This window comes from Aethalodelphis obliquidens, unplaced genomic scaffold (assembly GCF_003676395.1).
Source record: "Aethalodelphis obliquidens isolate GAN/ISIS:26980383/991018 unplaced genomic scaffold, ASM367639v1 scaffold76, whole genome shotgun sequence".
Lineage (NCBI taxonomy): Eukaryota > Metazoa > Chordata > Mammalia > Artiodactyla > Delphinidae > Aethalodelphis > Aethalodelphis obliquidens.
The window spans coordinates 926,082-937,109 of record NW_020838020.1 but is presented as its reverse complement, the minus strand read 5'-3'; the positions used below and the strand labels follow the sequence as shown (position 1 = coordinate 937,109).

Below are 11,028 nucleotides of genomic sequence, written 5' to 3'. Positions count from 1 at the left end.
CATAAGACTGGCTGCTCTGAAATTTCCTTATATATACTTTACTGTAAAATAAAAATTATTTCCCAAGTTCACCAAAGTTCAGCTCATGGACAAAACAGAAATGTCAGCTGTGGCAGTAGGAGCTGATCCCTGAATGTGAAAGCCCCAAGCAAGTCTGACGTGTGGGTTCCAGTTAAAGGCATCAGGAGAGCAGTTAGCCTTGTCAAAAGACTGTTGGCCCCTAAGGCACTCATAATAAGGAGATACACTTCTGACCTTTTATTACTTTGAGTTAGACTTTTTAGAAGGTTCCAGAGCAGGCTAGGCTTCAAGTGAGAGGGAGAAAACAAGATAAGTAAAGGTTAAGTAAGGGAGTGGAGCTGGCATCTATGGTGTTAAGAGGGACGTGCAGACCTGGAAGCTGTGAAATGATGTGATTTAAGCTGATGTTCAGCCTGCTGGGAAAGCTGTGGCTGCAAAAAATGATATCTGGCCATGTCAGACATGAAGCAAAAGAAGATGGTTCAGGAGTGTGTGTGGTTATTCTAGCTTGCAAGCTCAGGATATGCAACTTCCTAGAGTGAAGAAACGTCAAAGTCATCTATAGGAAACATGACAGCCTCTATTTCTACTGTGCCATCAAGGGTCAAGACAATGAGCCCGTCACACTGTTGCTGAGACGTGCCCTCTCTACACCGGCACTGAATTGAATCTCAGAGACAGAGTTTTGGGTGAAGCAGAAAAGAATAGCTTTATTGCTTTACCAGGCAAAGGGGGCCACAGCAGGCTATTGCCCTCAAGACTGTGTGTCCTGTCCTGGAGGGGGTAGTGAGGAGTCTTATAGTAATGGTTCAAGGAGCAGGATGTGATCAGCTTGTGTCCATTCTTCTGATTGCTTGGTAATGAGGTAATGGGGAGTCAGCATCATCAACCTTCTGGTTCACCAGTCTAGGTTCTATGTTCTTGCAGTCAGCAGTTTTCATCTGGTGGGGGTCTACTTCCTGTACAAACTACTTAGGAATGTGTGTCAAGCCTTTATCTATATCTTTCAGGGAACTGCTATGTGGCAGATTTATAGTCTAAATTGTTACCAGTTCCCCAGCCCAACAGCTATTGTTTGTTCCACAATCTTCACATTTCCCCATCATTAACTCTAGGTTCAGCCTTTTATTTCAAAAGACAAGGACACAGGGGTTTGTACACGGTTTCAACTCTGGAACTGACTGACCAATATGTGGAGCTCCTGGACAAATACTTCAAGCTGGACATCATCTTCAACTTTGAGAAGGCCTGCTTCATCTCAGATGCATTTTTGATGAAGGGTGATGTCCAGGACAGCTCCAAGAAGAGTGTGATGAAGACTGCAGGTGGATGACCAGCTGCAGGAGGAGGATGAGAAGCCTTGAAGTATGCTGGAGAAGATGGGTTAGGAAGAGCCCCTGCCTGGCTGGGTGATAATGTGGGGAGTGGTGGAGAGACAGGGTATGAGTGGCTGCTTCTCATATGTCTTTCTGAGGGCTGTTTTCATGGGGGTACCCAGTAGCCCCGCCGCTGCTGTCTCACCTTCTTTCAGAGTGAGCTGTGGGTTTAGATCCTCAAACATTCCCTTCCTTCCTCCATTCCCCACTTCCTGTTTCCCCTTTTCCCACCAAAGGTTTTAGGAGCTAAGAGTTAGGAAAATATGACCAAGGCAGGGGTGTTATATGACTTTCATTTCCTGCTTTTCAGGGACTAATGTTACCCCAAACTCCTCCCTTCCTTTATAACTATAAATACATACATATATCAGGTTTAAAGAAAAGATTTCAGGGTTCTTCTCTAATCCCTGCCACAAAACCTACCTCCACCCCTCCAACAGCCTGCCAGGGTAGCTTCTCTGCCTGGGAGCAGGGCTTCTGTGTGGGAGAGAACTCCTTCTCCCTCATCTGCCCCTCCCCTTCCTTCTTGGCTGCAAAGGGGTCTGGGACTACTGCCAGGGGAGAAACAACATAATTTTTTTCTAACCTTGCAGCTTTGAGGGAAGGGAGAGTTGGGTGAAGGGTGGATTCAATGGGAGACTGGGACCAGTCCCTCTTTCATTCCATGTTTAAGGGGTGGGTACAGGAAATGTTTGACTTTATTTCCTTTTCTCTGATATGAAAAGAAAAGCACAAAGTTTTTTAACTAATGGATATCAGGTGGGAAAGCCATTAAGATCTCTTTGATTTCTTCATAATACTCTAAGTCTTCCAAAATTGAAACCTTAGATACATTCTATTTATCCTTATACAGGTGAAAATAAGTTCAGACTATGGCAAAATTGTGCCTTTGTAAATTAAAATATGTTTGAGATACAGTATTATGTTAGTTTCAGGGGTATTACATAGTGAGTTTCCATTTGCATAAATTAAGAAATGATCACCACAATAAGTCTCATAACCATCTGTCCTCATACAAAATTATTATAATATTGTTGAAGATATTCCTTGTACTGCATATTACATCCACATGGCTATTTTTTTTATAACTGGAGATTAATACCTTTTAATACCCTTCACCTATTTTGCCCCCAACTCCCCCCACCCCCGGTTCTTGCAAACACTAGTTTGTTCTTATGTATGAGTCTGTTTTCTTTGTTTGTTTTGTTTTTTAGATTCCACATATAAGTGAGGTTATACTGTATTTGTCTTTCTCTTTCTGACTTATTTCACTTAGCATAATACCCTCTAGGTCCATCCATGTTGTCGCAAAGAAAGATTTCATTCTTCTTATGACTAAGTAATATACCATTGTATGTATAAATACCAACATTTCTTTATCCATTCATCTATTGATGGGCACTTAGGTTGCTTCTATATCTTAGATATTGTGAGTAATGGTACAATGAGCATAGGAGTGCAAATATCTTTTTGAATTATTTTTTTTCCCCTTTGGAAAAATATATAGAAGTGGAATTCCTGGATGGTATGGTAGCTCTATTTTTAATTTTTGATGAATCTGCATGCTGTTTTCCATATTGGCTGTACCAGTTTACAATCCCACCAATAGGTTTGCTTTTCTCCACATCCTCACCAGCACTTGTTATTTGTTTTCTTTTTGATGATAGCCATTATGACAGATGTGAGAGCATATACCTTTGTGGTTTTGAATTGCATTTCCTTGATGATAAGTGATGTTGAGCAACTTTTCATGTGTCTGCTGACCATCTTTATGCCTTCTTTGGAAAAATGTCAATTCAGGTTCTTTGCCCACTTTGTAACTGGATTGTTTGCTTTTTTGTGTGAGATTTTTGTATGTTATGGATAATAAACCCTTATGAAATATATCATTTGCAAATATCTTCTCCCATTCAGCAGGCTGCCTTTTCTTTTTGTTGATAGTTTCCTTCACTGTTCAAAAGCTTTTTAGTTTAATGTGGTCCCATTTGTTTATTTTTGCATTTGGTTCCCTTGCCTGAGGAGACAGATCCAAAAAATGTTGCTAAGGTCTATGTTAAAGACTCTGTTGCCTAGGTTTTCTTCTAGGAAGTTTATGATTGCAGGTTTTATATTTACATCTTTTTTAGTTTTATTTTTTTTGTATATGGTGTGAGAAAGTAGGCATTTGATTCTTTCACATGTAGCTGTCCATTTTTCCTTACACCATTTATTTAAGAGGCTTTTTTCTCCCCATTTTATATTCTTGCCACTTTGTCATAGATATTTGACCATAGAAGTGTGCATTCATTTCTGTGCTCTCTATTCTTCTACTGATCTATGTGTCTGTTTTTGTGCCAGAACCATACTGTTTGGATTACAGTGGTTATGTAGTGTAGTTTGAAATCAGAAAGTATGATACTCCCAGGTTTGTTCTTTTTTCTCAACATTGTTTTGGCTATTCAGGGTCTTTTGTGTTTCCATACACATTTTAAATTATCTGTTCTATTTCTGTGAAAAGTGCCATTGTTATTTTGATAGAGATTGTATTAAATCTGGAGATTGTTTAGGTTAGTATGGTCATTTTAACAATTAATTCTTCTAATCCATGAGTATGGTATATCTTTCCATTTTGTTTGTGTTGTCTTCAATTTCTTTTATCAGTGTCTTATAATTTTCTGAGTACAGGCTTTTTATCTCCTTAGTTACATTTTTTTCTGAAGGATTTTATTCTTTTTTGATGCAGTTGTAAATGGGATATTTTTTCTTCATTTCTTTGCTGAAAGTTTGTTGTTATTGTATAGAAATATGACAGATTTCTGTGTGTTAATTTTGTATCCAGCAACTTTACTGAATCCATTTATTAGCCCAAATAGTTTTTGGTGGCATCTTTAAGATTTTCTACTTATAGTATTATTGTATCTGAAAGCAGTGACAGTTTTACTTCTTCCTTTCCAATTTGGATTCTTTTTATTTCCATATCTTGTCTTATTGCTGTGGTGAGGGCTTCTAATACTTATGTTGAATAAAAGTAGTGAAGTTGGACATCCTTGTTTTGTTCCTGATCTTAGAGGAAATGCTTTCAGCTTTTCACCATTGAGTATGATGTTGGCTGTAGGTTTATCATACATGGCCTTTATTATGTTGATTTGTATTCCCTCTATACTTACTTTGTTAAGAGTTTATACCATAAATGAATGTTGAATTTTGTCAAAAGCTTTTTCTACATCTATTGAGATGATCATATGATTCTTATTCTAAATTTGTTATGTAGTTTATCACATTGACTGATTTTTGAATATTGATCTATCCTTGCATCCCTGAGATAAATCCCAGTTGATCATGCTGTATAATCCTTTTAATGTATTGTTGAATTCAGTTTACTAATATTTTGTTGAAGATTTTTTCAACTATGTTCATTAGTGATATTGACCTGGAATTTGCTTTTTTTTTGTGATATTTTCTGTTTTGGTATCAGGGTGATGCTGGCCTCATAGAATGAATTTGGTAACATTCTACCCTCTGCAATTTTTTGGAGTAGTTAATTCTTCTTTAAGTGTTTGGTAGAATTCATCTGTGAAACTGTCTGATCCTGAATTTTTTTGGAGTTATTTTATTATCAATTCAATTTTTTTTACTGGTAATTGACCTATGCATATGTTATATTTATTCCAGATTCAGTTGTGAGAGATTGCATACTTCTAGGAATTTCTTAGGTTGTCTATTTTATTGGTGTATAATTGTTTGTAGTAATCTTTTATGATCCTTAGTAGTTCTGTGGTGTGGGTTGTAACTTGTCTTCTTTCATTTCTGATTTTATTTATTTGGGCATTCTCTTTTTTTCTTGGTGAGTCTTGCTAAAAGTTTATCAGTCTTATTTATCCTTTTAAAGAAGTAGCTCTTATTTCATTGATTTTTCCTAATTTTTTTTTAGTATCTATTTCATGCATTTCTGCTCTGATCTTTATGATTTATTTTCTTCTACTAATTTTTGGTTTTGTTTGTCCTTCTTTCTCTAGTTCATTTAAGTGTAAAATTTGATTGTTTTAGATTATTCTTATTTCATAAGGTAGGCTTGTTTTGCTATAAACTTTGCTCTTAGAACTGCTTTTACTGCATCCCATAGATTTGGATTATTGTATTTTTGTTTTCTGTTGTCACCAGGTATTTTTTAATTTCCTCTTTGATTTATTCGGTGACCCATTTGTTGTTCAGTAGCATGTTGTTTGGCCTCCACATGTTTGTTTGTTTTTATGTGTGTTTTTTGTGGTATGCGGGCCTCTCGCTGTTGTGGCCTCTAGTTGCGGAGCACAGGCTCCGGATGCACAGGCTCAGGGGCCATGGCTCATGGGCCCAGTCACTCCACGGCATGTGGGATCTTCCCAGACTGGGGCATGAACCCATGTCCCGTGCATCAGCAGGCAGACTCTCAACCACTGCGCCACCAGGGAAGCCCCCATGTTTGTATTTTTTGTAGTTGCTTTCTTGTAGTTGATTTCTAGTCTCATAGCATTGTGGTTGCATAAGATGCTTGGCATGATTTCAACCTTCTTAAATTTACTGATACTTGTTTTGTGGCCTAGGGTGGCCTAGAGTGTAATCTATTCTGAAGAATTGTCCATGTCCATGTGAAAATAATGTTCATTGTGCTGTTTTTGGAAGGAATGTACTGTATATATTTATTAGATCTAGCTGATTAATATGTCATTTAAAGCAAGTGTTTCCTTACTGATTTTCAGTCTGGATGATTTGTCCATTGATGTAAATTGGGTGTTAAAAGTTCTACTATTATTGTATTACTGCTAATTTCTCTCTTCATGTTCGACAATATTTGCTTTATGTATTTATATGCTCCTATGTTGTGAGCATATGTATTTATAATTGTTATATCTTCTTGGATTGATCCCTTTATCTTTATGTAATGTCCTTCTAAGTCTCTGGTACAGTCTTTGTTTTAATGTCTATTTAGTCTTTTATAAGCTACCTCAGCTTTCTTTTTGTTGCCAATTTAATGGAATACATTTTTCCATCCACTCACTTCCCATCCCCTCACTTTCAGTCTGTAAGTGTCTTTAGATCTGAAGTGAGTCTCTTGTAAGCAGTATATACTAGGGTCTTGTTTTATTGTCTGTTCAGCCACTCTATGTCTTTTGATTGGAGGATTTAGTCCATTTACATGTAATTATTGATAGGTATATGATTATTGCCATTTTATTCATTGTTTTCTGTTGTTTTGTAGTTCTTTTTTCTTCCTTTTATTTTCTTTTGCTCTCTTCCCTTGTGATCTGATAACTATCTTTAGTGTTACATTTGGATTCCCCTCACTTTTTGTGTTTGTGTTTCTTTTATAGATTTTTGGTTTGTGTTTACTGTGAAGTTCACAAATAACAACATGTATACGTATATATGATTTTTTATGTTGATGTTCTAAGTTTGAATTCATTCTAATGACCCTACATTTTTACTTCCCTACCCCAACTATTTATGTTTTTGATGTCATATTTTACATCTTTTGATTTTGTGTATCCCCGAACTGCTTATTATGGAAATAGATGATTTTACTACTTTTGTATTTTAAGCTTTCTACTAGCTTAATAAGAGGTTGATTACTATATTTACTGTATGTTTGCCTTTACCCATGATATTTTTCTTTTCTTAAATTTCATATTTCTAGTTGTGGCCTTTTCTTTTCTGCTTAAAGAAGTCCCTTTAACATTTTTTGTAATACCAGATTAGTAGTGAACTCTTAGCTTTTACTGTCTGTAATTTTTTTATCTCTCCTTCAAACGTGAATGATAGCCTTACAAGGGAGAGTACTCTTGGTTGTAGGCTTTTTTCCTTTCATCACTTTGAATACATTGTGTCACCTCTCTTGCCTGCAAAGTTTCTGTTGAAAAGTCAGCTGATGGCTTCATGGGGTTCCCTTCTGTGTAACTAGTTGCTTTTATTACTGCTTTAAGTTTCTTTATTTTTCTTTAATTTTTGACATTTTAATTATAATGTGCCTTACTGTGGGCCTCTTTAGGTTCATCTTGTTTGAGACTCACTGTGCTTCCTGGACCTGAATGTGTGTTTCCTTTCTCAGATTAGGGAATTTTTCAGCTATTATTTTTCAAATAACTTCTCTGCCCTTTCTCTCTCTCTTTTCCTTCTGGGGTCCCTATAATGTAAATGTTATTATGCTTGATATTGTTCCAGAGGTCTCTTAAACTATCATTAAATATTTTTTTTCCTCTTTTCTGTTCAGCTTAGATAATTTCCACTACTCTCTCTTCCAGATTGCTGATCTGTTTCTCTGTATCATCTAATCTACTGTTGATTCCTTCTAGTGTATTATTCATTTTAGTTATTGTATTCTTCAGCTCTGTTTGAATCTCCTTTATATTTTCTAACTCTTTGTTGTAATTTTCATTGCATTCATTCATTCTTCTCCTGAGTTCAGATAGTATCTTTATGATCATTACCTTGAACTCTTCTCATGCAGTTGGATGTGAGGCCCAGCAGTTTGTGGCATGGGCCTTGTGCTGGCCTAGTGCACAGTGGATACAGATCCCCATGTAGCTGTCTGTGTGTCTTGGTGGGTGGAGAGAGGGTTGGGGTTGATGCCAGTTTGCTGGTTTGTGGACCATGTCCCCAGTGCTAATAGCACAGAGAGAGCATCCCAAAATGGTGCTTGCCAATGTCACTGTTATTGCAGTAGAACTAGCTCACCAAAATGTATAGCACTAGCATCTCCATCCTCAGGGAAAATCTCAGTTGCCTCCTGTCTCTTTAGGAGGTTCTCTAAGATATCAAGTGGGTCTGAACCAGGCTTCTTTCAAATTACAGCCTCTGTGCTGGGACTTGGGGTGTGATAGATTTTGGGTGCACCCTTTGAGACCAGAGTCTTGGTTTCCATAATCCTGTGGCTCTCCCAAACACAATTCCAGCTGGTTTTGAAAGCAGATATTCTGGTGGCTCATCTTCTCAGTGCAGGATTTCCAGGCTGGGGACTCTAATGTGGGGCTTGGAGCTCTCACTCTTTGAGGAGGACCTTTACAGTTGTGATATTCCTCCCAATTGCAAGTTGCTAACTCTGGTGTGTGGGTCCTAGCTATACTGCATCTCCGCCCCTCTTATGTTTTGTGTTGTGGTTCCTTTTTTATGTATTCTTTTGTGGAAAATCTTTTCTGCTAGTCTCCAGGTAGTTCTCATAGATAGTTCCTTTGAAAATATTTTTAATTTTTGTGTGTTCATGGGAGGAGGTGAGCGCAGGGTCTTCCTACTCTGTCATCTTGGACATCAGCCACAAAATTGTACTCTTGATTAATTATTGTGTTGCCATTTTAGCTCTATTTTCTGCCTTCTAATTTTAGTTGCATTTTCTAAATGTTCTTTGAGGTCAAAGTCCAAAAGTTTATATGTTTCTTACATGCAAAGACAATACTTTCCATATTTTAAAGTCGGACCTCTATCAAACGTCAGCACATTATTAGGAGTACAATATTAATTCATGTGTTAATACTAAAGTAGCCTCTCTTCTTCTCATATAGGAGAAGAAATGTGAGTTTCCTGTACAAACTGTAGTTGCTGCATGTTTTTTAATGTTGTTTTACTTTATCAGGAGTGAAATGTGTTTGTTAGGAATAAAATATGTGGAAGTTGATTAGAATTTGAATCCTGGCTGTGATACTTCTTAGTTATAAGACCTTAAACAAATGATTTAAATGGCTTTAATGTCATATTCTTCATATTTAAGTGGGATATTAATATGCATTCCATAGGATTGTTTTTTGTGTTGTAATGTAAAATAATCAGTATGATTCCAGGGGCATAATGAGTTTACTCATTTGTTTACTTTCTATTTTGTTTCCCAAAATATGTTATGTAAGTTATAATATATTATAAGTTGTATCCTCAGTATCCTCATAGTTTCAGTAACAAATAATTATTTAGCTCTAAGTTTATTCATTTAGTGTGGTCTCCAAATTCAGGACACTGTTTGACTAACCAAAACTACTTTAAGCCAGAAAATATTTAACTTTTAGAATCATGTAGCCAGCTATATATTTTCTCTTATCTTTTCTCAAGTTAAACTTCCCCTTAACATGTTATTTATGCAGACATTCCCAAACCTCATAATCTCCCATTTCCACCTCTAGATTCTCTACTCTTCTCAGCCCTCTTGATATTATTCAAAGGATAACTCTGTACTCTATATACTGCTCCTAGTTCTATCCAGGGCTTTGCTGATTATTGCTGAATTAGTGCAGTAACTTTCTAGTTGTCTTACCTACTCCTACGTCATTGCCTCCTAACCCATTGTCCATACTCATGTCAAGTAATAGCTTTAGACTAATTACCCAATAATAAAATTCTAATGGTTAATTTTTTTCCAGTGTATTCTATGTAAAATCCAAACATCTTCCCATGGAACATAAACCCTTTCACAATCTAAACTGTATTTTCCTCTGTTGACCACAGTATAGACTACCACTGATATATTACAGACAGAGGTTCAATGTGCCCTGGTGTCCCAGGCCCCCCCTGCATTCATGTGTGCCTGTATGTACCTGGGACACTGCTTCTCCATTTCTTTGTTGCTAACTTCTAGTAGAACTCCATAACTCACCTAAAATGGTTCCTCTTCTCTAGTGTGTCTCTGAGAATGTTTCCAATCTCCTATGTGCCTTCCTCTATTGTGGCACCAAACACATTGGTATGCATTGATCTGCTTGTGTTTTTGTCCCCTAAGTAGACTACAACTCCTTGATGGAAGAAATAACAAGCACATTGTCTGGCACATACTATCACCAACACTGACCCCTGTCTTCTCTTCCTACTACTATAATCATGATTTACAGTATTAATAGGTAAAATGTGCTAAGAGATTACCATGTGCCAGACATTGTTCTAACCTCATTACATCCATTTATATCTCATTACAAGACTCTGTCAGGTACTATGAATGTCCCCATTTAACAGAACAGGAACTGAAGGTACAAAATGTTGAAATCATTTGCTCATGGTCATACAGGTAGTAAGTAGCAGAACCAAAAGTTAAGGTGAGATAGTCTGGTTTAGAGTCTCGTCTCATAATCACTACAAATTGCTGCTTATAACTGCTCAAAGTAAATGGTTTTCTAAAATTGCAAATATAATTGAAATAATTATATCTTTGAGACCACACTTTAGTTGTATGAAGCATTATACTGTTTCAAGTTAAATTAGTTTCATAATAGTTATATATAGATAAAAGAAAAGTCAAGTAGAAACTTGAACAATTGTATAATCAATGTTGTTAATGAAGAAAACTAAAGTGTATGCTTTTTGTCTCCAAATACTTCAGAATAGTAAATTAGTGATAGGAAAATGTGCTACATTGTAACAGTAAAGTAGGAAATTGATTGCATTTATTTGAGATGGGTTGGATGGGAAAAGCCTCACAAAGATCATATTTAGCCTTGGAATATATAATGAACATACAAGTAAGAGAAAGCAAACAAAGCAATTCAAGTTGGCTAAAACACATGAATGGAGAAATGAAACTATGAAAATAGGTTTCATATGGAAAAGAAACTTGGCAAGTTGAAAACACCAAGGGTGTCAAGAGGAATGTTCAATAGTCCTAGGAAAGTAGGGAAAGACAGGTTTGTGGGAAAATTATGAAAAGTAT

At 36.5% G+C, this 11,028-nt stretch overlaps 1 pseudogene; it reads left to right on the top strand.

Annotated features, from left to right (window-relative positions):
• The first annotated feature begins 407 nt into the window (after positions 1 to 407).
• On the top strand, positions 408 to 1,409 carry LOC113612393 (AP-1 complex subunit sigma-1A-like; annotated as a pseudogene).
• The last annotated feature ends 9,619 nt before the right edge of the window (positions 1,410 to 11,028 follow it).